Source organism: Talpa occidentalis, unplaced genomic scaffold (genome assembly GCF_014898055.3).
Source record: "Talpa occidentalis isolate TD23 unplaced genomic scaffold, MPIMG_talOcc4v2.1 talOcc4.16, whole genome shotgun sequence".
Classification (NCBI taxonomy): Eukaryota; Metazoa; Chordata; class Mammalia; order Eulipotyphla; family Talpidae; genus Talpa; species Talpa occidentalis.
The window spans coordinates 60,570,367-60,597,792 of NW_023601653.1; the positions used below are offsets into that span (position 1 = coordinate 60,570,367).

Here is a 27,426-nt window from a genome sequence, read left to right on the forward strand (position 1 = left end):
GATACTTTAGACTATATTAAAATGAAAACTTTTGTTCATCAAAACATACCACATGCAAAGTGCAAATAAAATCTACAGACTGGGAGAAAAAAGCTTGTAAAAAAAGAAAAGAATTCTTGTTCTTGATTTAAAGACTCTCTAAAATCAGTATGTGAAAGACAAAGAACCTAAAAGCAAAGTTGGAAAATGATTTTAACAGATAATTCACTAACTGGAAAGATACTCAGTTTCACTATTGATAAATTATATGCAGATTAGAACAATATGTGATAACATTGCTTATCCATAAGGTTAGCTAAATTTCTGAAACATGATAATACTAAGTGTTGACAAGGATGTGGCACAATTGGAATTCATATAGATTGCTGATGGGAATATAAATTGGTGTAACATATTGAAGAGCAATTTTGCATCATCAGGTAGATAAACATTAGAAGATATACATTGATATCTAACCCAACCCTTGTAAGTTCCTCAGATTCTTGGGACCATATCTTTCTTTCTAAAGGTGTTATTCACCTCATTTTCTTTGATATTACTACAGTTGTTGGTGACCTTTCCAAGCTCCCATACTGGCTAAAGTCTGAGCAAAAACCCAGATTCATAGCCTTCATACTGTAATGACAATCCTCATTAATAAGGAGTGTTCTTTCCAGACTTGGATATAATGGTATGCACAGGTTATAGACATTCTGATTGACTTCCAATTAGCCATGATGCAACGCTGGAATGCAGCCATCAGAAAGATTAGTCAGTTCATTTTAGGGAGACAAAGGGATGAGAAGAGATGTACAGATGAATCCTCTCTTTTTTTTCTCTTTGTAGATTATGCTGTGAAGTGCTTTGCCTTTCAAACACACTTGCTCTTTCAAAAACACTTGCTCTGGGTCTCCTTGGTGGTGCAAGGAGTTAATACACAACACTATGAGGCAATCTGCAGCCACTATAGCACAAGTTCAATCCCCAGCCAGGGAGGTGACCACATGGAGCAGCAGACCTCTCCTGACTCACCCACTGCTCCCCTCAGCAGTGTATTTCAGTATGTCTTCCTGTTCTGCTCCCCACTCTGTCTCTGGTGAATCATCTCACACTCTACACCTTTGGCCTGTACCCCAATTCTTATATGCATAAATAAATAAATCTCTAAAAAAACAAAAAACAAAAATACTTGCACTAAGAACACATCTGCTAAGTGAACTACTATCTTTTTTTGGCTTATGGTGATGTAGGGGTAAGCATGATCAGTCCTTCCTTGGTATCCATTGAAGACTGATTTTAGGATAACTGCCTTTATCCAAATCTGGATGCTCAAAGTCCCTTATATAACAAGGTATAGTTATGTTGCGTATAACCTTCACATATACTTTAATCATCTCTAGACAACTTGTAATGCCTATACATAATAAATGACATGAAAATAGTTGTTAAACTGTACTTCTTAGAGAATAATGTCAAGGAAAAATTGTTTTTACATGTATAGTATAGATGCAACCGTGGTAGACCTAACTAAATAATACCTATTTTTGATCATGGTTGTTTGAATCCATGGATGTGGAGCCTGGGCATATGAAGGACTGACTGTAATGAGTTGCACTGTGTTGTTTTGTTTCCTTCTGTTACTCATACTTTTTCTTTTTCTCATTGCGTAGGCTTGTACCTTCTGAATAAAGTTGCAGTATCTCTATCCTTTCCTATTTCCTATTTCTAGGGACAGACAAAGAGATTTATAAATTACATTCCTCATGTCAAAATGTAGCGAGACTTACATATGTGCATAAGGCAACATTTATAAGAATATTAATTATAGGGCCTCCCTGGTGGCGCAGCAGGTTGAGTGCAGCGCTGTGAAGCTGTCCACAGCCTCTGCAGCGCGGGTTTGATTCCCGGCCAGCCAGGGAGAGTCCCACATGGTGCAGCAGACCTCTCCTGCCTCACCTGATGCTCCCCTCATCAGTGTCTTCGGTCCATGTGCCTGTTTTGCTCCCCACTCTGTCTCTGGTGAATTCTCTTACCCTCCCGCGCCTCTGACCTGTACCCCAGTTCTTGTATAAATAAATAAAATTTAAAAAAAGAATATTAATTATAGCCTTATTTGTAAAAGTTTCTAAGCAATTAGGTATCACTGTGGTTATTCATGCCAAAGGATACTATACCTCACTGAAAATAAAGGAACTGGAGCTTCATGTATAAAGGGTGAGCAGAGCGAAAACAGTAACAGAGAAAGTCATAATGTATACAACCATTTATATAAAGTTTAGAACAATAAAAGCATTATGATGTAAATATCTACATATGTGTGTATACCTTTGCAGTAGAAATACAAAATTTTTTGGGCAGTGTGAATCATACTTAGCAGTTGCCTTTGAAATGAAAGTAAAAGAAGTGAGATCTGGGTGCAATCCTTTGGGAGCTTCAGCAATATCTGCAGTGTTTCACTTCCTCCCCCTCCCTTCTCCCTCCTTTTCTCCTTCCTACCATTCCTTCCTCCTTCCCTTTCTCTTCCCTACCCTTCCACCCACATGCTTTGTTTCTTAAGTTGTGTGGTAGAGCATAGGTATAGTGGTCTGGGAAAAATGGTTATGCTAAATAGCTTTATTTTTCCTCTCTAGAGTCAAGGTACCCTTCTCTGGCTTTCTGTGTACCCCCCAGAGGTAGAGGCTGACCTATCTGAATTGAGAGTATCAGTGGGTTTCCTTGCTATCTGGCTTCTTATTAGGTCCAATGAGTGGGGAAGACACCAGAGTATGGGAGAAGGGTAAAGCTTGGATATCATCCTCATGTTACTATTTTGTTTAGTTTTTTTCTAATTTACTTAAATGTTCTACATACCTATGGAGAAGATAGAGTAGAAACATGCCAGGCTTTCAACCTGTGTTATGGTAAAGATAGGCTGGAATAGAGATGCTAATATAGGTGTGTTGAAAAGCAAAATTCAGCTGAGTCAGTTTCAAAGTTTTTTTTTTTTAAAGATTTATTTATTTTTATACAAGAACTGGGGTACGGGTGAGAGGTGCGGAAGGGTGAGAGAATTCATCAGAGACAGAGAGGGGAGCAGAATAGGCAGATGGACCAAAGACACTGCTGAGGGGAGCAGCGGGCGAGGCAGGAGATCTGCCATGCCATGTGGGTATCTCCCTGGCCAGCCAGGAATTGAACCCACGCTGCAGAGGCTGCGGACAGCTTCACAGTGCTGCTCTCAACCAAAGGGGAGGCCCAAAGATCTTTTTTTTTTTTTTTAAAGATTTATTATTTTTATTTATTTATGCATATAAGAACTGGGGTGTAGGCCAGAGGTGCGAGGGGTGAGAGGATTCACCAGAGACAGAATGGGGAGCCTAACAGACAGATTTACTGAAATATACTGCTGAGGGGGGCAGCAGGCGAGACAGGAGAGTCTGCTGCACTATGTAGTTTAGCTCCCTGGCCAGGGGTTGAACTCTGGCAATAGCTTGATAATGCTAAGACTTTAACCCCTGCACCACCAGGGAGACCCCCAATTTCAAAGATCTTACTGGTTTATTCAACAATTCATGAATTGGTTACCATCCAAATCTAGCAAATAGAAAGGAGCTCTGAGGTGATATACAAAGTGAAAAACTTTTGGAGGCAGAGGGAACAACAAGGAAGTTAAACTTAACAAAAACAGAATAGGTTGTGATAAGGTCACTTTCTTTTGGGAGCTGGCAGGGGTCTGTCAGGCAGATGAAGTAACCATTGCTGATTGAGCGATTTCTGATTCACTGCTTTAAAATTACTTTTCTGGGAGAAGCTGTAACTGTAATTAACTAAAGTGTCACTTTGGAGCTACAGGGTTTAGTACAAGTGACTCCATTTGGGGGCCAGACTTCCTCCTCTCTCTCCCTCCCTTCCTTTGAAATTCAAGTGCCTTATTTTAAAAATATGTAGCACTTCAAATACACAGAAAATTATAGGTAGTAATATATATTAATATAACCAAACCTACATAGACACCCTCAAGTTGACAAATACTAATGTTTTGTCATATTTTCTTCTGAGTTTTATTTATTCATTTTTATTAAGGTGACATTGGTTTACAATGTTATTTGTGTTTTAGAGGTACAGGAGCATTTTGGGCCCTTTTTTATGTTTTTAGCAGGTGAAAGGGAAGGAAAAATGGAAGGGGAACCAAATTCAGAAGGAAAAATTCATCTGCCCTTTAAAAAAAGGCGCAGCCGTGCTGTAAAGCTGTCCGCAGCCTCTGCAGTGCAAGTTTGATCCTGGCCTGCCGACCAGAATGACCTCTCCTGCCACACCCGCTGCTCCTCTCAGCAGTGTCTTCCATCTGTCTGCCTGTTCTGCTCCCTGCTCTGTCTCTGGTGAATCCTCTCACCCTCCTGCGCCTCTGACCTGTACCCCAGCTCTAGCATAAAAATAAATAAATCTTAAAAAAAAAAAAAAAAGATCTAAAGGTGGGATCTGGGCTTTAAAAAAAAAAAAAAGGTTCATAGGGAATTCTGTTTCTCAGTTGGAGCAGTGACTACAAACTCTTTTGGGCAGAAGGAGGCCAGTGTGGTTGCTGCTGAGAGATAGCTAAAGATATGGAGGGTGAAATGAGACTCTGTAAGAAACTGAAAGAATTTTGACTTTAACTCTGTGTTTTGAATTGACAAAATACTTAATCTTCATTCTTGGTTAATCTCATTTGCAGATTATTTTATCATTTGGGAGGTGATTTGTCAAACCCCCTCCTTCTTTCTCACCACTGCTCTTATGAGTCGTCTTGCTAAACTTGAGGTGAGGGGTGGTGTAGTCAAAACTGGAAGAACAAGTCAGATCTGGGTTGTCTGTCTATTAGGATAAATGAAGAAGGGGATTGAAGACATAGAGCCAAAGAAAGGGCTTTGAGGCCCCAGGCCTAGCAAGAGGGAGGAAAGGGCAGCAGAGTTGGCCAGCGGGAGGAAGGAATTCAGGAAATGACGTGCAGACATGGCAGTTTAATTTATCTGCATCAGAAATCTTGAAATCACTTAGGGAAGCTGCTTGTTCTCTCACAATCTTGTCATCAATCTTGGGTTTCAGTTTCCTCTTACCTGTCTTCTGATTTTCTCCATGTGAAGATATTCCCATTGATAAAGTAAACGCAAATGGACTTGTTGAAATTCCACTTTCTTTGTCAATTCTTAACCCAGACATCTCCATTCTGTTCTCTTCCTGCAGATACAGCAATTTTTCTATACAAATCTGATCATATTGGGCATCCTCTCACATTTAGGAGAAAGGGGTCAACAAAACTTATCTAATTTTGTCCCGTTTATTATTTTGGCATCATCTCTTGCCTCTTTCCTATCCCTTTTTGCAACCTGGTCATTCCCAGAGATGTAATTTGTCGTTAGAATTAAGTTTCTCAACAGCGGCATGATTTTGGGTCAGTGTTTTGTTTGTTGAGGGAGGCTGTCCTCTGCATTGCAGCATGTTGAGCGGTACCTTTACACTACCCACTAAATACTGATTGCATCTACCCAGTGGTGACAACCAAAAATCTCTCCAGGCATTTCCAAATATCCTCTGTAGGACGGGGTCGCTTTTGTTGAGCAGCATGCTGAGATGGAGTGGAATGTTCTAAGTAGGCCTTCCCTTTCCACCTGCTGTTCTTTCTGCAGTTACCTTGTCCTCTGTGATCATCTTGGCAAACACCCATTCATCTCTCACCATATCCACATAGTCCTCCTTCATTGGTGAAATCTTCCCTGAGCCCAAGGTGGAGTTAGGTGAGCTGGCCTTCCCAGTTACATAGCACCTTGCTGTATAAGAGCAAGGTGCAATTGTATTCTAATTCTTAGAGTTTGTCTGTCTCTGTATCAGACTGAAGATTAGAGAACTAGGCTTTTTAACATTTTGTCATGTGTACTAAGCTCAGTATCTGCCCACATATTAACAATAACTACTTATATCTTTAAAAGTTTGTAAGTTTAAATGTTGGGTTTGATTAGAGCAGTTTAGAAATAATATTTAAAGGCAAGTACATTTTTTTTTTCTTCAAAGCTGATGTGATATATATGATATTTAGGCTTAATGTGTCACTGCACTTGAAATACAATACATATAGTTCATGAATAGATGCCTCTGTTAAACTTGTTTTTTAGCACTGTTTATAGATTATCTTGCATATCTACAACCCAATATTTTTTAAAAATTGGTAATTTATGCAATGTTACAGAGACACTATATAGTAGTATGTGTATTTATAGATATGTGACTCTTGAATTTGAGGATTTTATTTGAAAAGTACTGGTATATAGACATTCTTGAATAATCACCTTTAGAGAGCCTTGTTATTATTTGACAATAATTTAGCATTTCTCATTTTGTTATTTAGGACCAATCTTTAAAAATAATTTCCATTTAGATAGTATGTTATCTATCAACAAAAATTGTGAAAAATATTTTGAACAATTCTAAGTAGTGCTACACTTTACCAATGCTGCCATCTCCTGGATATATTAAGCATTATAATTATCAAAAATCTTAACAGCTAATACTGGTTTCCAAAGTAATGTGATATATGGCTATTAAAAAAATTATTTTTAGTTTGAAAGACCTGGAGATATATTTATATATTTATATGTGTATATCTATATCTATATTCTATTTTCCCCATAAAATACTTGGCAGTTTATTTACCCCTAATGCTGAAGGCAGATGGTATTGTAGTATAGGCTACTGCACTGAATGAATACGCAAAATATGTTAATTTTGTCCCTCTTGGTCTATTTCCACTCTTCCCTACTATATTTTTTATCTTAGAGGCAGAGGCTGACATGACCTTATCAATAAGCTTCCTTGACTTTTAACATCTAATTGGGTCTGGGTAGTAGGAAGCAATTCTAAGGGTATCCGAGAGAGTAGAATTGAAGATGGCAAGACCAACCCCCTCCTTTTTTCCTCTTCAGTCTTTTCAGTGTGAAGATGAGGAGGATGAAGAGTTTTATGATGATCTACTTCTCTACTTAATGAATAATTAATACAGATATGTGTGAATCAATTTATCAGTAAGGCTTTTGGCTCCTCAGAGTTAGGTTCAGTGGGAGTCAAGAATTATATACAGATTTTTAACTGCTTGGTTGGGGGGCAGGTCAGTGCTTCTAAACCTCCCCCTATGTTGTTCAAGGGTCAGCTGTAGTGTGGAATATAGGAGGTGGGATCCTTAGGAGTAATTTCAGAGACTGCCTGCCACTGCATGTTTCTTCAGTATTTGCTAAGGGATTTAAAATATTTCAATTCTTTTTAGTATGGTGAGCTCTATACTTAGATTGTGAAGAGCTATCCAGCAAACCGGAATTAAATATAAGACCAGTCTTTTAGGGAACATTTTTAGGGGGACCTAGTTGTTTAAAGAATTGTTTCTTTAACTCATATCTATGATTGCTCGCTTTATATCAATTTATATGTAACTAGAGATTGTATGTCTTGGTGTACCACTGGTGCTTGGATCTTGTGGAGAGAACCTGCCACAGGGATTCTGACAGCTGAGGGGCCACCATGTGATTGGTGCTCTGATAGCTGAGGGGCCCCAGTGTGACTGCTGCTGGTATCTTTGGAGGGGCACAGTGGAAGTGGGGCTGGGAGTGCCAAAAGGAGTTGGAAACATTGCTGCTGCTGCTGGGAGGGTTCTACCTGAACGGAAAGCATGAAAAAAAAGTACATTCTCTCCTCCTAATTCTAATCTTCTCTAGTGTCTTCCATTGGCAGAATCTAACCAGATGCTTGCTGACAAGGATGTATATGAAGTGTACTTTGTTGATTTTCAACCACTGGGTCACCTTTACTGAAAGGTAAGCTTGGGGTCTAGAGACATGGCAGAGTTTGAAAGAAGGAGAATAAACATTGAAGTGTCTACTCTGCACTAGGTTTTTATGATATCATTTGGTAATTCACAATTATTTGATTAAAAATCCCAATAACTATCATACTTCACTTCTTTTGACTCCTTAACATCTATGTACACATATTTTATAGACTATCATTAACTACAGTCTCATTTTTCCTTCTTCCTTTTAAAAGATTTATTTAATCTCTTTATGCATACAAGAGTTGGGGTGTTGGCCAGAGTTGTGGGGTTGGTGGTGTGTGAGAGGATTCACCAGAGACAGAGTGGGGAGCAGAACAGGTGGACCCACTGAAATACACTGCTGAGGGGAGCAGCAGGTGAAACAAGGGAGATCTGCAGTGCCATGTAGATTAGCTCCCTGCCTGGGGATTGAACTCATGCTTTAGTGGCTGGTGATAGCTTCATAATGCTGAGACTTAACCCGTTGGACCACCAGGGAGGCCTTCTAACAACATGCAATTATCCCTGTGAGAAGTGAGTATATTTTCACTCTTTTCCTAAAGAAAGCAAGGCACAAAGGTCAGCTTCAGTTATATCAAGACTGAGATAGATGCAAAGTAAGCTACCACTAACAACACTCTTTATATAATATAATTCAGGAAAGAAGGAAGAAAAATTAATTAGTATGTAAATAAATTGTACATATATGTGTTTATGTTACATGTATACACATTTATGTATATCTATACTCATGCATATACATGCATGCATGTATATATACACACACATACTGTATGGAGCAAGAAACATTGCATAATTGCTCTAGTTTTATAACTAGTCACAAAGCCACAGTTGATATTTATTTATTTTTTTTTATTATTCACAGCTTGATTACATGTTCCATTTGTCCTAGCCAGCACATCAGTTGACTAGAATTCTTTACATTGTGGGGTAAGCACATTTTCAAGCTTTAAAGACCAAAGTCCATAGTAGTCCTACTTTAAGTTGCTACAGAACCATAATTTCCCATTAACTTTTTTCCCAAAGATTTATTTATTTATGCATACAAGAACTGGGGCACAGGCCAGAGGTGCAGGGGGTGAGAGGATTCACCAGAGACAGAGTGGGGAACAGAACAGGCAGACTGACTGAAATACACAGCTGAGGGGAGCAGCGGGCGAGTCAGGAGAGGTCTTCTGCGCCATGTGGGTAACTCCCTGGCTGGCAGAGGGGTCGAACTCATGCTGCAGAGGCTGTGGACAGCTTAACAGTGCTGTGCCTAATCCCTTGCGCCACCAGAGAGGACCGCCCATTAACATTTTATAATGGACATGAAAATGCTAAAAGGCTGCCCAGAGAATCCTTTGGGTTGGAGATGTAGTCTCCTCTCTATTCTTCTGTAGCAGCTACTAAATTTCGTGTTGCTTAAGAACAGTCACCCCCAGAGAGTACAATAATCCTTGACATGACTGGTGCTTCAATGGCATAAGGAACATTAAGTGACCATGTAGCTGTTTCTACTTCCGGTTCAATGGACTCATTCCATAATAATGGAGGCATCCTTGTCTTTAAATAGAAGGGAAAGTGAACACAGTGAGTGTCTATTAGGTGTAACCGAGAGAAAAGCAATTTCTATTATTATTCCTTGATTTCTGAACCCATATATTCTGACTGTTAGAGGAATAGCATAATATTTGGTGCACAGATGATATCCTGGACGACTGTTCCTACTCCACAGGATGTTGTTTCTCAGTGTCTCTTTATTAAGCTATGCCATCAATTCAGGTACTTCTGTGAGATGTGGCATGTGGTAAGAATAGTCTAGTCCATGGACACGATTGTATTTAATGCATTTTTTTCCCACTGTGAAATGATTTCTTTAGAGCAATATGTGTTAATATTACATTAGAGAATATGGGACAACTTAAATCGTAATGGTGATTCTGGCAGAAGCATTACAAATCCACATCTAGAATAATAGTATATTTTGGTGAGATCCATTTTCTTCTCTTTCCATGATAGGAGCTGATAATATCAATCTGTCACTAGGCAGGTAGCTGGTTTCTCTGGGGAATGTACTATATGCTGTACTGGGGTCTTGAATCTGGCCTCTACTATTCACAGATTGGGTCCTTAGAAGTGGTCATAGCCACATTAGTCTATGAGGAGAGTTGATAAGCCCCGGCCACCATGTCTTTTTATATGTGAGCCTGTGAATGAACTTTAAGTTTCCTGGGAAAAGAGACTTTCTGAAATCCACAGATTATGTTAGTTTATCCATATGATTATTAAGAATTTTGTCTGTAGTGGTACCCTTTGGAGAATAATTATATGGAACTCCAAAATTCTTGTACTTTATGTACTTTATGAAAGGTTCCTACACATGACTCTCTCTTCTATGCTTTTTATGGAACAATGTTTTAATCTTTCTCTTTTCACTGCCCATAAATGAATGTAGGCATCTCTCTGGCAGACATAGTATATGATCATATATATCACTTGAAGTTCTGCCCATTAGGAGAATTTCCCTAAATTATTGCCTAGCACTGTATTTAGCTATCATACTGCAGCAGTGAATTTCCAGTTTATGCAAGCATTCAGTGTGAAACCATTTGTAAACAAATTCTGAGTTAAGTGACCACAAAAAATTTCCATGAGGGGAGGCAATGAAGCAGGACCAGGTGCCCTGGAAATCTGTTGCCACCTGTTCCAGTAACTAGCTTTTTTCTTCAGTACATTTTTGAGACTGATATTATGTATTTATTATGTGATAATTTACATAGATAAAATCATATATTTAATGTTATGAAATTGACATATTAACTGATATTACTAGAAAGGATCTCAAAAATATTCTTTCCAGTCAAAACCATCCTAGGGTCTCTTTTCCTAAATTTGCAGCAATAATTGTATTCTCTAGAGGCACACAGTAATTTTTATTGTGTCTGCCCAACGTAATATTTGCTATGGGCAGCTCAGTTCCATTGGTCATTTGAGGACTAATGATTAGGCAGTTAATCTTTACCAAGGCTCCAGGTCATGTGTCTCCAAAGAAGTGATATTATCAGTAAAGTAAACCATGGCCTTATTCCCACTCTTTAGATAGCTATGTTATGATTCTCTTATTGCCACTTTCTACATGTTCCAAATAACATTCAATCAGTAGCAAAAGCTGAATATCGTTGGATCTAGTGGGCCATAAGGCCTAAGTGGCAGAACAGCTTTTTCTTTGCAACCAGGATCCATAATAGTGCCTTTTGTTGCTTATGGGACCATTCAAACTGGCAGCATGCTCCAATGTATTTATTGTTCTCCAATTCAAAGGACATCTCCAAAGTGCCTCCTTCTACTTGGTGGCCAGTGCAATGTTCAGTAACTTGTCATTTATTTTAAAGGAGCTATCCTAACATAACCTAGCCTGCACAGTCCCTAGAATTTTCACTGGTGTGTCAGGGTCCTTGAATTTATTGGGGTTTATTTCCTATCCCATGCCATGCATGTATGTTACTTTGGCAAACAGGATCCTTGTTATTTCTTGCTCATCTGTTCTATCAGCATAGTGTTCCATGGCATTTCAAGGCTGTCAAGGTCTTTCTGAACTAGATCAGAAGTTGCTATTTTCTGTGAAGTCATATGGTGGATATTTTGTGCTTTGTGAGCCATAGGATCTTATGTAAAACAATTATGTTGGAGTAAATATGTTGGAGCAATTCAATTCTGTGGTTATAGCGGGAAAACAGTCATAGATAACACATGGATAGCATGTAACTATGTTGCAATAATACTTTATCGACATTGAAATTTGAATTTGATGTGTTTTTCACGTCATGAAACATTATTCATCTTTGGACTATTGCCAATCATTTGAAAATATAAAATAATTCTTAATTTATAGGTCATACAAAAATAATTGGCAGCTGGATTTGACCTGTGGGTGGCAATTTGCTGACAACTGAATTAGATTATGGCAGAAAGCAAGAAAATGAACATAGACCAATGAGGCAAAGCCTTGAAAATATATTGCTGACCCTATCAGGTGGAAGCAGATTGCTCCAGGTTATCCTTATACATTGTTATATAAAAATAAGCAAATGAAATGTCAAAAGCTGTCTACTAGATGACAGGGGTGTATTGATTCACTCCATTAAAGAAACCAAATCTGAAACATTAAAGAAACCAAATCTGAAATAGCAACTGAAGTTGAAGTTACTGCCTAATCAATTTTATAATCGATAGTCATTGTCCATTTGAACCATAAAGGCAGGTTGCATGGTGATTTGACAGGAATCACTACTCTAGTGTCTTTCCAGTTTTTAAAGGTGACAATGATCTCTCATATCCCTCCAGGAAATTTCGAAATAAATAAGAACAACAATTAGCTAGAAATGATTATGTAAAGAGGATGGAGTCATTACATCCTTTCCCCTTGCTTTTTATTTCTCCCAAACCAGTATTTCTTCCAAACTATAAATAAATATATAATCCTAATGTGAACTACCCATTTTATATTTTATATTCTTTTTTTAAAGATTTGTTTATTTATACAAGAACTGGGGTACAGGTCAGAGGTGCGGGAGGGTGCGAGAATTCACCAGAGACAGAGCAGGGAGAAGAATATGTAGATGGACCAAAGACACTGCTGAGGGGAGTAGTGGGTGAGGCAGGAGAGGTCTGCCACGCCATGCAGGTTTCTCCCTGACCAGCCGGGAATTGAACCTGAGCTACAGAGGCTGTGCACAGCTTCACAGCGTGGTGCTCAAACCGCTGTGCCTCTGAGGAGGCCCATGAACTACTCATTTTAATTAAGAATGATATACTATATTGGCTCATCAGTTGTAATATATTACAGCTATGTGAAAAATTAATAATAGGAAAAACTTTGGGGATTGGAAGTGGGGATGGGGAGTATTTGAGATCTAAAAAATTTACGTTGTAGTATAAGGTAAATATCTATGTATGTGCATGTCATGTACACACACAAATATAATTAAAAGTGGTTGTTACAGTTTTGTGATTATGGGCAATTAAAAATTTTTGCATTTTTAAATATGTTCCACTACTTACAGTGAAAAAAAATTAATTTGTTTTTGTGAGGGTCACCGTTGAAGCCAGAGTACTAGATTTGTCTTGATGGAACATAAGCTTAACATTGAGAATAGTTGAAATAAGAGCTAAACTCAGAAATTGTACATATTTGAGTGATAATTCCCTGTTCCAATTTTGTAACAATTTCAATTAGTTCATTATTCTTATTTTATTATTTAATGAACTATTTAGATAAATATGCATCTTATTACTATAATAAGTTTGCAAAGCAAATTCCAAAGCCCTAACTTATAAGAGAACATTAATTAATGGAACCTATTTGTAAGCGCCTCCTAAACTAGTATTAATGACTCATGAAATACTTAAAGAACCAGACAATTCAGCAATGTTATGGTCAGCCACTGTGCTGCAAATGAAGATGGGTTTGTCACTTGTCTGCTGTGGTGAACAGTGTGTGTGTGAAGGCTCCCTCACCTCACCATTCGTAGACACCCCTCTTAGCTCTACTGCTCCGAGTGTTAATTGGAGAAAGAAGGAAAGAATTTCCTGAATGCTTGTTTTACCTCTGTAAAGTTTCCTTAAGTTTTTCTCTATCTTTCTGAGATTTTAAAATTCTAGATTTGGGGATCATTGTTGAGTCTAATTTTATTGCTGGTCACCATGATGAATAAAAAGTGAAAAATTTAGAGACTTCCAACATATGCTTTTTTCAGGAGCACTTTTCTTAGATTTCTTAGTCATGTGTTCTTAATAATGGGGGTCGGATCTGGGAAATGATGGGCAGTTTCATTGTGGAACAGACCAATCCAGGTCATTAAAAACTTCTCCATATCTGATACAGTCCTTCTTAAATTTGCGTTAGTTTTATTGCAGCAGATCCTTTAACAACTTTCATCTCTTTGTTCTAGTTCTTCATGATAGTAGCTATTGTGTCAGGTGACATGCCTGATTCCAGGTCATTCATTTGGCATGGCCTCTTACTGGCAACATTAGCAGTGAATTTTAGACAACCACAATGGGAAATAATGCTGTCAAGAGATATTGTAAATACTTTATAGGGGGCTGCTGCTGCCCTAGAATGTATGGCATTAGGATGATGTCACTAGGCAATAGGAAATCTGGGAAATTTCATATATGTGATCTGTTGCTGACCTGAAAGTCGTTATGGAACATGGTTGTATATTTACTGGTGCTCATAAAGGGATGAAAGCAAGGTATTGTCAGAGAAGATAAATTCAGTAAGGACTTTGACCGCTTGCAGATGACAGGGTCTTAGACACTGAGGCAAGTTATCTAATGTGGAAAAACCCTTTCACACACTTTATGTTTGGAGAAGAAATTTGTAGACCCAGGAAGGGAATACTCAGCTAGGCTTAGGAATTCTTGCTTTTATGTTATTATTACATTACGTTTATTGCAGTCACATTGATTTACAACACTGTATATGTTTTAGGTGTATAGGTTCACAGGTCCGTAAATGTATGGACCATGCCCACCACCAAATCACCAATAATCCTCTACCACAGTCCACACCCCTCCCAGTGCTTTGTTCCCTCCCGTTCTCCTTCCCCTCTGCTAGTCTCAGTTCTGCAGTTGAATCTGTGGTTGAACACTTAGGTTGTTTCCATAACATGGCTGTCATAAATAGTGCTGCAATGAACGTAGGAGTTCTTATGGGAGTGCATATATCCCTTCAAATTAGTGTTTTTATATTCTTCAGGTGTCTACCAAAGAGTGTAAGTGCTGGACCATGTGGTAGATCTATTTTCAATGTTTTGAGGACTTTTTGCTTTTGGTCACATTCTACTAATAAGTAGATATGTGACCTCAAGTTTCCACTTAACTTCTTTTAGTTCCAGTTCTTGAATGTTGAAAAGATGTGCTAACTTACAAGGTTTCAAGGACCCTTCAGCACCCTCTTCTGGTACTCCTCTCGTGAACTACACTAGCAGTAACCATGCTGTGTTCTAATTACTGAAATACTGGTTTGCACCAGCATTTTTTTTTAAACATTTATTTTTAATTATTTATGCTTACAAGAACTGAGGATAGGCCAGAGGTGCGGGTGGTGAGAGTATTCAACAGAGACAGAGTGGGGAGCAGAACAGGCAGATCTACTGAAATACACTGCTGACAGGAGCAGCAGGTGAATTAGGAGAGGTCTGCTGTTCCATGTGGGTCAGCTCCCTGGCCAGGAATTGAACTCATGCTGCAGCGGCTGGCAATAGCTTGATAGCACCGAGACTTTAACCCCTGCACCACGAGGGAGGCCCTGCACAGGCATCTTGCCTACTTGCCTGTTCACCAAAACTGCTTGAAACCATTTCTTATTTGACTTTGTATTGCCAGCTTCCAGTAACTGGTATGAGCAGGGCATGTGAGGACACAACCTATATAAATGACTCTGTGGGGACTCTTAGCATAGGCTTGATCTTCTTGAGCAAGTGTAATTGGGAAAAGAAGAAGAAAAGAACAACTGTCTATTGAGCTCATACATTTAGTCATTAAATATTTTTATTTCATATATGTAAGATGTAATATAGGTATAATTAGGGTAATTTCATAGCACTTAAACTAGTGTGAAATTTGCCTCAGCAAGTGTCCAACTCTGAATATGAATCCCAGATTTGTCTTAACTTCACAACCCAGGCTCCTTTCATTTGAATATGTCTTTACTGACTCTAGAGAATACGATTATTACTGCAGACTTAGAAAAATAGACTGTAGAAGGGTTTGGAATGGAAATAATTTTTTTGAGATCCTTTCTATGCAAAGAAGCAGAGTCCCTATTTCTACTGTTAATGCAAACAGCTTCAGAAAGGGGATGGTTGCAGGGGACATTTAGAGTTTAAGAGCTGCGCCTCTTATCTTTCCACAATATGCCTACTTCTCCATGATTCTTCTCCTGCCTTTGATTTTCTGAAGGACTCAGTGTGTACTGCTCAAAAAGCATTGTTAGACCGCCTCCTACTGTGAATGTTATAGACCTGACCTACTCTGGCTCTTCCACACCTTTGGTACCAAGTAGATGTTCAATCTACTGTACCAAGTAGATGTTCAATAAACGCTTGTTAAGTAAGTATGTTATCTTTCTCTTTCACACTTATGCAAATAACCTCTTTACTTCTTCTCCAAGTAGAGAAGAATAACAAAAAGTTCCAAAAGGATAGGACTGTATTTTGTTGGAATATAGAGGACATGGTGATGTGTTGCCTCATTCCTCTTCAATGAAGGTCTTTTGCCACAACTACTGGGGTGCTGTCAGCGGAAAGCTGGGGTAGACTGTGTCTGCAGGGATCACTTCCACTGCAGAGAGCTCCTTTAGTCAAGGTCACACCTTTCCCAGATCCGCCCACATCCAGAGACTGATCCATGGGAGAGGAAGGGTATAAAGGCCTGGGTTTGTTTTTAGCTCAATGTGGGACAGCTCTGATGGGCTATTTTAGCTTCTATTTGAGAAAGTGAGGTAAGATTCTTTTTAAATTGAATTATTCTGTCTTTTTAAAATGGGGGCATATTCACTAAAAACTTAACAATTAGTACTAATTCACAAAGTATTGCTGACCATTACTTCACTTGATTAAATTTGGTTGAGAACCATTTCCTTTAGGTAATTCCAACTAGAAAATTTCCATTTTCTTCTGTTACATCAAAATATAGTCTATTATAAAAGTTTATTAATGGAGATGCTAAGCCCTTGATCTTTCCATTGTTTAAAAACTGAATTCACATAACACTTGCTGAGGGGGCATGACAGAAGAGAAAGAATGTATCTGCTGGAGTCAGACTGAGGGTGACATCCCAGTGATACATAATAAACACCTAACACCTAGTGAAGGTTTCCTGAATATTGGTTTCATTATCTATATTATGCTTAATTAGCTTTGCTGGCACCTTAATATTATCTCATCTTCTTGTATCTACTCTTCCCAGTTAATATCTCTCCTACCCAACCACTAGTTCCAAACCATAGTCAAACTGAATTTTTAAAAAAGATTTATTTAGGGCCTCTCTGGTGGTGCAAGGGTTTGAGCGCAGCGCTGTGAGGCTGTCTGCAGCCTCTGCAGCATGAGTTTGAGTCCTCTCACCTCCCACGCTTCTGACCTGTACCCCAGTTCTTGTAATCATAAATGGATAATTTTTTTAAAAAAAGAAAGATTTATTTAGTTATGCATACAAGAACTGGGGTGTAAGCCAGAGGTACAGGGGGGTGTGAGAGGATTCACCAGAGACAGAGTGGAGAGAAGAACAGACAGATTTACTGAAATACACTCCTAAGGGGAGCAGGGGGGCAAGACAGGAAAGGTCTGCTGTGCCATGTGGGTTAGCTCACTGGCTGGCCAGGGATGGAACTCGTGCTGCAGTGGCTGGTGACAGCTTGATAGCACTGTCTTTAACCCTGAGCCACCAGGGAGGCCCCCAAAATGAAATTTTAAAAAATGAAATCAGTTTAGTTTTTCCTCTTCTTAAAACACCAGACTTCCTATTGCTCTGAATATAAAGACCAACATTCTTCAATTTTTAAAAAAAATTAATTTGGAAGTCACAGTTTTGTTCTTCCATGTGCACACATGTTCCACTTATCCTCCAGCAAACTATTCATGCTGATACCCCTCTACTCCTCTCCTTCTTTCCCTCCTCCCTGTTCTTCTGGTAGCCATTAAATTCCTTCACTAACTCCAAGATTTATTCCTCCTGTATTTTGCCTATATATGTTCTTTGGTTATTTCTATTCCATAGATGAGTGAAACCATTCTCTCTCTGTTGCTTTCTGACTTACATAACTTTGGGTAATCAGCCAAAGGTTCATCCATTTTGGCCCAAAGCCGCAGTTTCATCTTTTTCACAGCTGTGTAGTATTCCATTGAGTATATATCCACAATCCATTTATTTATTTTTTTTAAGATTCATATTTATTTATTTATTTATTTATGCAAACACTGGGTACAGTCAGAAGTCGGGGCGGGGGGTGAGAGAATTCACCAGAGCCAGAGCGGGGAGCAGAGCAGGCAGAAGGACCGAAGCACACTGCTGAGGAGAGCAGCGGGTGGCAGGAGAGATCTGCACACCATGTGGGACCCTCCTCTGGTGGCCGGGGAGCAGCTGGGGATCGAACCGGCTCTGCAGAGGCTGCGGGCAGCTTCGCAACCCAGTGCTCAACCGCTGCACCACTGGGGAGGCCCCACAATCCATTTATTAAGACCAAAGTTTTTATCTTGATTTCTAACAGAGTGAATGATCTGGTTTCACTTAGCTCTTCAGATTCATCTCTTATAAGGCTGCTTTTCTTCATTCTCCCTACTACAGTCTCTTTTGCCTTCTTCCAGTCTCAGTATATTTGTCCTGACTCTCTGCCATTTCCACTGCCTACAGTGCTCCATTCCTGACATCCCTTTCTCTTGGCTAGTGAACTTATTCTCATCTTTCATATCTCAGTCCTGGAATACAATACTTTCTCTGATCTGCCACACCTCTCAATTTAAATCATTGCAATATACTCTCAGATGATTATGCCCCTTTGGGGCAATTCTCTTAATTTACATTTTAATATCAATGTGATCAATTAATTGATTTCTTTGCTCCTCACAAACCTTAATTCCATGAGGGCAGGAAGTTCGTTTACTAGTTCACATAATCTACTTCAGTGATTGAATTACAGAGAACTAGCAATATTGCATGATTTAATCAGCAAAGAAACCTGGAAAGGCATGAGAATGTGTATTATTACTGTTATTATTATTATTATTATTTAATAAGTGAAGAAATTGAAGCTCCTTTAATTCCAATTTCTAGGTCTAGAATACCTACAATTATTTGAAAAGTGCCTTTGCTTTAAAGAATAAATACCTTTCCTTTTCTGTTTTGTATTACTAATATCTTAAAAATATTCTTATTATTCTTGATCTAATGTCTCATTTTCTTCTCAATTACATGGAACTCAGAAGACCTCGAATATTCCTTTGATATTTACCTGATTTTTGACAATGAACTGCTATCACCCCAAAATATAATTGTTCTGGTGGTTGACTTTGGTCCTGGGGATATGTACTGACCTCACATTGACATTCAAATCAATTTATCAAACATTTGAGCCAACGATAGTGGGGGCCTTGGTGAGTCAGTTTGACATCTATAGGTCACTTGGGCGCTCTGTGCCAGTTCAAACACTAAAGAAACTTTGGACGCTAAGGTTTAGGTGAACTTCCCTGCTTGGCCATATTCTATACATGCTGTCACACATTGTTGCTGAGAGAAGCAGCTCTCTGTAAGTGGTGCCCATGTGACCCCAATGGGAAAGGAAAACTAGAAGCTTGATCCTGGTTGCCCCTGGAGTCCACCACAATGCTTTTGACCTTTGCTGGTTTAATTTGTATCCTTTCTCTAATAAATTGTAACCACAGGTATAATAAGTTTTCTGAGTTAAGGAGTCCTTCTGGTGAATCATTGATATAAGGGTAGCCTTGAGAACTCCGGTCACACCTGCTTAGTAAAGGATAGAATGAGATTATTCAGATATGTTTCAAACTTGACTTTAACACTTGCTGTGTGATCTTGATTGTTAGTCAACCAAATTGCTCCTCTTTCTGTATAATTAAAATTAGCATAATAGCACCTATGTTGCAATGTTGGTGTGAAAGGTAAATGAGAAAATATAAGAAACGTGGCTGGCATGTGTTTAATTAAAGATAGTGATTATGATTCTATTGGAGTAAGGGCGGGGAGGGGGAGAAATTTAAGCTTATCTCCACTGACTAGTAATCTAGCGTGGGTTTGTGGGTGGAATTCCTTGACCTGAGGATTGTGGGAAGATTTAGTTATTTCTCATTTGGTCTACTCTTTGTACACTGATAACTGATTACACATTCCTCCTATCCACAGCACCACTGTCTTGGGGTAGGGACAGTATGGCCAAAGAAGGACAGATTTTTTTTTTTAAAAAAACCTGGTTCTAAAGATATATCTAAGATTTATACACAAACATCTCTTAACACATAGGTTCCAGGAGATGGATCTCAATAGAGTACAAGTGGTTTTTCTGGTGACATTTTAATTCCTCATTCAAGACAACTCTAAATGTTGATTTTAACCTCATTTTATCTGAGTAATGGCATTGGCATGTAGGGGGAGATTGGCCTTCCCTCCCTTTCTAAACACACATACACACACACATACACACACACACACAACCCAGATAAGCCCGGCCTGGCTGACATGGATTCAAATTTGTGCTGCCTCAAATTTCTGTTCCTCTTATTTCCAAAAATCTCCAAACATCTGCGGTTACATTGGGTCAGGTTATACTTTATTTAAGGATTTCTGTCAAGTCTCAAATTGACCAGGTGTTATATTCTCTATATCAGTTGTTTCAAACTAAAAATCCATTTTCTGTGGAAACTGTGTCATACAATAGTAATAAAAAATGTACTTGACATATAGTCTTGCATTATTGTACTATAGCTGAATTTGGCTTTTATGCACAACACTATATTCCCGATATAACCCTGCTTCATTTGGGGGACATAATAAGAGTCGCCTTATAACTCTAACTCACCGTTGGTAGCTCTTTTATGGCTGCAGCAGGGCAAGCAGTGGGTGTGGTGCGTTCCAGAGGATTATGAGAAAGGAATAAATATATATTAGGATAACTTCAGATGTCTTAAATAAGAAGAAATTTTATTATCTTACATAACAGTAAATCCAAAGACAGGCTATCCCAATGACTTATTTGTTTGTTTATTTATTTATTTTTTAAAGATTTTATTTATTTTTATACAAGAACCTGGGTACAGGCCTGATGTGTGGGAGGGTAAGAGGATTCACCAGAGACAGAGTGGGGAACAGAACAGGCAGACTGACGAAATACACTGCTGAGGGGAGCAGCAGGCGAGACAGGAGAGGTCTGCTCGCCATGTGGGATTCTCACCGGGATCGAACCCATGCTGCAGAGGCTGCGGACAGCTTCACGATGCTGTGCGTAACCGCCTGCGCGACCAGGGAGGCCCGGCTTAGTTATTTTAACAGAGAACCAGACTGCTAATTCTTATTCTCTACTGTTCTGGTACTGAGTTCGTTTCCAAGCTGGGACCAGGACAAAGGAAAAATTCCCCAGAATTACCATGCAAACTTTCCTCATGTCTCACTGGCCAAAATTTGGTGCTCTGTCCCTTTCTAAACCAAGCAGTAACAAAGAAGAAGGGGTTGCCATGATTTATAACATTATAATCTGGTAGATAATAGTTGCTGAAGACTTGGTCCCAATGACTATTTTAGTCTAGTGGTGGATATTACTGCTGGTGCTAAATTTAAAGCTAATGATTTTCTTTGGAGGCCTTGGATTCAACCACTTTCTTTCCTCCTCTGGGATTGCCTCTTGCTCTCGCTCACTACTGTGCAGAAAGGTACAGAACCAAAACCAAAAATGTAAAATCTCTTTCCTCCCTCCTTGATCCTGAAATCCTTTTGGAATTCTTCCCTTTAAACTTTTATTTTATTTTCAATTTAATAACAACAAAAACCAAATGGTAAGTTCAAACACCCCCTACCCCAACCCACACACACATTCACATTTTCTCTGTATTCTCACTTTCTTCTTTTCCTATATTCTTGCTTCTTTTTCCTTCAGTTGAGTAGAGAGGTTTTAAGAGTAAATTTTTGAGTGAAGATTCATTTGCATTTAGAGGCCAGTCGGGGTGAGTCAAGCCATAGTCAGGAGTGTAGTGTGGTTAGAAAATATAATGGGGACTTGATTTGTGGTAGATGTAGGTCAGAGTAGGGAGGAAGCACTGGCTACAGTCCCTTCTCCTTTCATTGTTCCTATTTGTTTCTAAATAGTCAAGTCTGCTTTGGGGTCTTGTGAGATGCAGAGCATAGTTTTGGCCTTACTCACCTGGAAATAAAAGGAACAGGCAGGGAATGTCAGGCAGGGAATGTCAGGCAGAGGAAGCTAAAAGAAACGAGCTCCTGGAATAGAAATCTGGCTGCCACCCACCCTGTGTGTCCAGTCACATCTAGACTCCTACCCATGTCAGTTGTCCACAGACCCTCACCCATGCTCCCAGCACACAGCAGAATGATGTATTTACATCATTTACAACTGCCACAAAACAGCTCTTCTACTGACACCCCATCGAGTGCACAAAGTGCACCTTTTATCACCACAGATGGCCAGAAAAGACAAAGCCCTGTCAGTCCTCCTTGACTCAAAAGCAACCTGAAAAGTTAATCTTTACCTAATACCTGGCAGCAAGACAGGGAGATCTTCACACAGATACAAATTCAGGGATTATTGAGATTTTCATTGAGATAGAAAGAGGAAAAATATTTCAAAGACCTAATGACATGTGATCTCAGATGGGGAACCTAATTGTCTATGATAATATTTTCATTGTAAACATACCGCTAACTGTTGAACAGCTGCCTTTTTAAGGCAGAAGAAAAGCTGCCAAAAGAGTCTGGTTTACATACAACCAGTGATGAGAAAGAGTTTGACTGAGTAGAAAGAAAGAACTGAACTGACCATCAGAAGGACGGAGGCTGGTGATCCAAAACCCAGAGTCCTGTTACTTGTTATGAATTTGGGGAAGCACTTAAGCTGAACTTGAATTCTGCTGTAGATGGGTGAGAAGGTTACTTTGTATTTCCTTGATCCTGTTCTTTGGACATTTGGCAAGTTAGCAGGTAGAGGGGCAGGGAAAAAAGCAGGTGTTTAAAGTGTAATTTGATTTCTTGCCTTCCATGTTGATTTATGCTGAGATGTGCAGGTGGAGAGAGATGAGGGGGAAAAGGCAGTACTGGCAGGTACTGATTGTAACACAGGATTCTCTCTCCCTCTCCTGTCCTCAATGAGGATTCTTTCTCATGAATACAGCTTGGATTAGCACATTCCTGAAAGAAAAGGCCTCCCTATAGTATCCAGAACAGGTCTTCCAAGACACATCCCTTTGACATGTGGTGGCATGTGGATTATTTTGAGCTAAGATCAACTGAGGAGATATGGAATCAAAAGAAACCATTATACCACTCTCTTCACTACCTAGAAGAATGAAGATTGGGGATATAACCCAGATTAAAGTCATCTCAGAAATAACCTTCCATTAGAGAAACCTGCCTGTATAGCATTTATTTGCAAACATTTAGTTGCAGAGCATCTGTTTTTTCCCCCTTAACGTTATCTTCTCTTCATCATCTGAGACCCCCTTCTCTCTCCTTGACACCCCAGACCCCTATCCCATTCCTTAGCTCAGGATATATATCCTTGGTTTGCCCTGTTTACTCTAGAATTTACAGCCATGTAGAGTCTCCCTAGGCATGTAATTAAATTTGTTCTTTTTCTCCTAGCAATATCTCTAATGTTAATTTGATTGCTTCACCAGGCTGGGAAGCACACAGAAGGGTGGGGGTCATTTCCTCTCTGCCCTTCACTACCCAACATTGTTCCCTCATTGCCCTTCTTAATGGATTGTGCTCAATAACCATCATTGTTCCTTCTAACTTCAGAGAAAAAAACCACATTTCCACTTCTGTGGGTGCAACTTCATTAGTTCAAGCCAGCTGACATATGACATTCCTCTGGCCATAATTGTCCAGGGCTAAGCATGGTGGTCTAGGTTTGCCCAAACAGATTGGAGGAAGGGACATAGAGTTCATATTGGTGGACAAGTTATCCTTTTCTGTTGCTAGTTTTAAAAAAGAAATCCTAATTGTCATTGGCAGTTACCTTTCGACTACAAGGCAAGTGGCCTTAGGCTGATCCTTAACGCAAGAGGAGCAGAGCCGACACCTGACATCTGATTATGTCACTGCATTGTATCTGGGGCCTACCTTAAGAGAATTTCCTGTCATATAAGGTATTATGAACTTCCTGTCATATATGAATTTCCTGTCATATAAGGTATTGTTTCCACCCATTCATATTCTGAAGTCCTAACCCCCAATTCTTTAGACTGTGACTGACTTTGGAGACAGGGGCTTTAAAGAGGTAATTAAGTTAAATGAGGTCATAAGGTGAGCCCTAATCCCATATGACACCAGGGGTACAGTACATGTCAATGGAGAAAAAGTTGCCTGAGGACAGAGAAAGAAGATGGCCATCTGCATGCCAAAGAGAGAGGCCTCCTGAGGAATCAGATCTGTTGACACCTCAATTTTGGACTTTTAGCCATTAGACTTATGAAAAAAATATCTATGTTGTTTTAGCCACCCAGTTTGTGGTATTTTGTTATGGTAGCTTTAGCAGACTAAGACATATGGTAATGCATTTTCTCACTGTTAAGAAAGGTTGAGTTGGGATTTTCTATTAATCACAGAATCATCTGGGCACAGGTTATTCATGTTTCCTTTCATATTCCTTTTTGCAGTTTACTTAATGCTGGTTTTTCACTTCCCCTGCCCCCCCATTTCTAAGTGCCTGGAAGCCAGTTATTTCTGCTGCAGCCATGGCTTTCTATGGGATTTCTAGTAAAACAAAATTTACAAAGACTGATTTGGGTCCATGTGTTCCAGCTCTAAATTCCCTGAAGAGAAAATCGAATCAGTGCGGCTTGGGTCCTGTTAGCAACATTGGGTCAATCAGCTCAGATGCCATGGCAGAACACAAAGAGGGACTATGGGAGTTGATTCTTAGAGAAGGAGAAGTAGAACATTCTCTTAGAGGAGATACAGAGACAGAGAGGAGGTAATTGGCATTTTGAATATAGAAATCGTTTTCATAGTTATGTTCCTGGTGCCTTCCACATACAATGGATCTGAGCAAAGCTGAGTGGAGCTAAGGAATAAAATATGGGCAATTGCAGGTATGTAAACCAAAGATTGAATCTATTTGACTTTCCCTGCTCTGGGATGATATGGGATGATATGGCATGTAGCCCAGATTCCCTTTCTTACGTGGAGGAACTCATTGCTCCAATCCTTGGAAGCATAGACAGCTGATGGACTGACTGCTCATGGCTGAATCTCTGCAAAATTTCCTTGGCAAAAGAGAGCTGCTTAGGGCCTCCCCTGGTGGCGCAGTGGTTGAGTGCTGGACTGTGAAGCTGCCCGCAGCCTCTGCAGCGCCGGTTCGATCCCCGGCCGCCAGCGAGGGCCGCACATGGCGTGACAGACCTCTCCTGCTGCGCCCACTAGTCCCCTCAGCAATAATTTCTTCAAATCTGCCTGTTCTGTTCCCCGCTCTGGCTCTGGTGAATTCTCTCACTCTCCCACGCTTCTGACTGTACCCAGTGCTTGTATAAATAAATAAATCTTTTTTTTTTAAAAAAAGCTGCTTAGTGCAAGGTGATGCTCCCTTCCTGGAGGCAGTTTTCAGTGACCCAAAGGTATAAAGTTCTAGTCTCATTGTTCCCACTTGGGTGACTCTGGGAGACCATCCCAACTCTAGAGTTCCTGATGGGATGGCATGGCCTTTGTTATAACAGACTCACAGTCCAACTTTTCTCTCTGCACAGCTTTGTTTTTTTGTTGTCCCTCAGAGGCTGATTCTAAGAGCAGTGTCCAAATACAGCTCCTAAAGGCAGAGCTCTGTATCCAAATTTGGCTCACAGTGAATCCAACCAACAACAGTTAGTACCGGGGTGTCTGAGTGAGCAGACTCTGAGAGAGGACTTTGGAAATTTAACACCCACAGGTCAGACTGCAACGAGAGCCCCATCAATGGTGGTAGAAATAGTGGATATTCCATGGCATGCTGTGGAAGTACAATTTTTAAAACTTCTAATGTGATAATACCTGTAGAATCACTCATGGCAGAATAATAGCGGACACTATAACTAAAAAAACTATGAAATTGGATGACTTTTGCTGAGGAGACTGAAAGCTCTGTAGAAAGACAATGTAAGAGTAATTATTAATTAAAGACAAGTATTAAAGCCAGAGGGTCACCCTAATAGCATAAAAGAGACTCATTTCCTGCAACAATAGACCCCCAGAAAGCTGAGGGTGACAAGAGTGACAGACTTCCAGAAAATTACATCCTCAACCAAAAGTGTGTTCTACCAAAGTCGGGACTCTGATCAGAATTAGTGGGATTCTGAGATGGAGGATGGAGACCTATGGTTTGATGCACAAGATAATCTTAAATCCCCACCTTCCCTGTGGAAGTGGCCCTGTTAAAAACTAATCTCCCCACAGGTAAGTGGACTGTGTTCTCCCTAAATGGACAAGACAGAGACTGGGCCAGTTCATGTCAGTCTCTGCCATCAGTCCTGCCAGTGCTGGTTTGTTAGTGCATGAGCAGTATGAGTAGTGAGGACAGAGCCCACATACTGGCCCAGTGGAGCAGGTTATTATGCCCTAAGACTGCCCTAGCTACTGTTGCTAACAAATGCTGCTGAGACCAATCCCTGAGTCCCCAATATGTCACTTGGTAGCAAGTTAATCACATTGGATTCATTTTAACAATTCTTCTTGACTGAAATTGACATACAGTCTTGGTATTGACTTAGTTTTTCTGCCTACAGGAAACACTGGGAGCATCCTTCATTTGACATCACTCTCTGAGAGCAAAAACATTTAATTACTGACATGAGATCCTGGATGACATTTCATTAGGCTAAAGGGTCCACTAAATAGCATGGGAGATATAATAGTTCATATAGCTAAGGCCCATTAATCCTATCACATGCTCCTGGAGCGGCCCAGTGCAGATAAGAAGCTGAACTTTCCCTGATTGACTGGATACCACCCAAGCCAGAATGGACTATACCTGTGCAGTGCCTTGATCTGAATTCTGACCTTATGTCCTGCCTGAGTGAGGGGGCTGCTGGAAAGAGGGTGGAACTGAGCAGCCATTTTGTGAACCTTTAAAAGGGAGTGATCCGGGCCTCCCTAGTGGCGCAGGAGTTAAAGTCTCACCACTATCAAGCTACCACCAGCCACTGCTGCATAAGTTTCATCCCTAGCCAGGGAGCTACTCACATGGCACAGCAGACCTCTCCTGATTCGCCCGCTGCTTCCCTCAGCAGTGTATATCAATAGATCCGCCTCTGTGAGATCACACTGCCTCTGGTGAATCCTCTCACCCCAGGCACCTCTGGCCTACACCTCAGTTCTTGTATGCATAAATAAATAAAAATAAATCTTAAAAAAATAAAAGGGAGTGATTCATGTGCAGTTGCTCTCTTTGTCTTTGGAGGTGCTGTGAAAGGCAGTTATCCTTCCCCGCCTCCACCCATCCCCTGGCCCCCCCTTGCTGGGTTGTGGGCCTACACACACACACACACACACACACACACACACACACACACACACGTGCAAGCGCGCACCACCTTGGCAGCTGCAATCCTCTGCTGCACCCTGCTGGCTCCTATAGCTGCAACTACACCACCAATTGCAACTGGATCTTCTCCCTGCTAGCTCTCTCTCCCTCTACTTTGTAGGTTAGAATAACTCGTGCTTAGCACTGTTTACAATAGCTAAGCTTTGGAAACAACCCAAATGCCCAAAAATAGATGACTGGATCAAGAAGATGTGGTACATATACACAATGGAATATTACTCAGCATTCAAAAAAGATAAACACATGCAATTCGCAGCAACATGGATGGCACTGGAAGGGATCATGCTCAGCGAAATAAGCCAGAAAGAAAAAGAAAAAT

At 40.0% G+C, this 27,426-nt stretch overlaps 1 long non-coding RNA gene across 3 annotated transcripts in view; it reads left to right on the forward strand.

Moving 5' to 3' along the window:
• The window catches only part of LOC119247686 (uncharacterized), a 99,164-nt gene extending 72,280 nt beyond the window's left edge, over nucleotides 1–26,884 (forward strand). For all 3 annotated transcript variants that reach the window (XR_008552263.1, XR_005125804.2, XR_008552264.1), the window contains 3 exons: nucleotides 7,711–7,793; nucleotides 23,549–23,682; nucleotides 26,290–26,884. This is a non-coding gene — a long non-coding RNA (uncharacterized LOC119247686). The remainder of the gene's footprint in view (nucleotides 1–7,710; nucleotides 7,794–23,548; nucleotides 23,683–26,289) is intronic.
• Nucleotides 26,885–27,426: the final 542 nt, after the last annotated feature.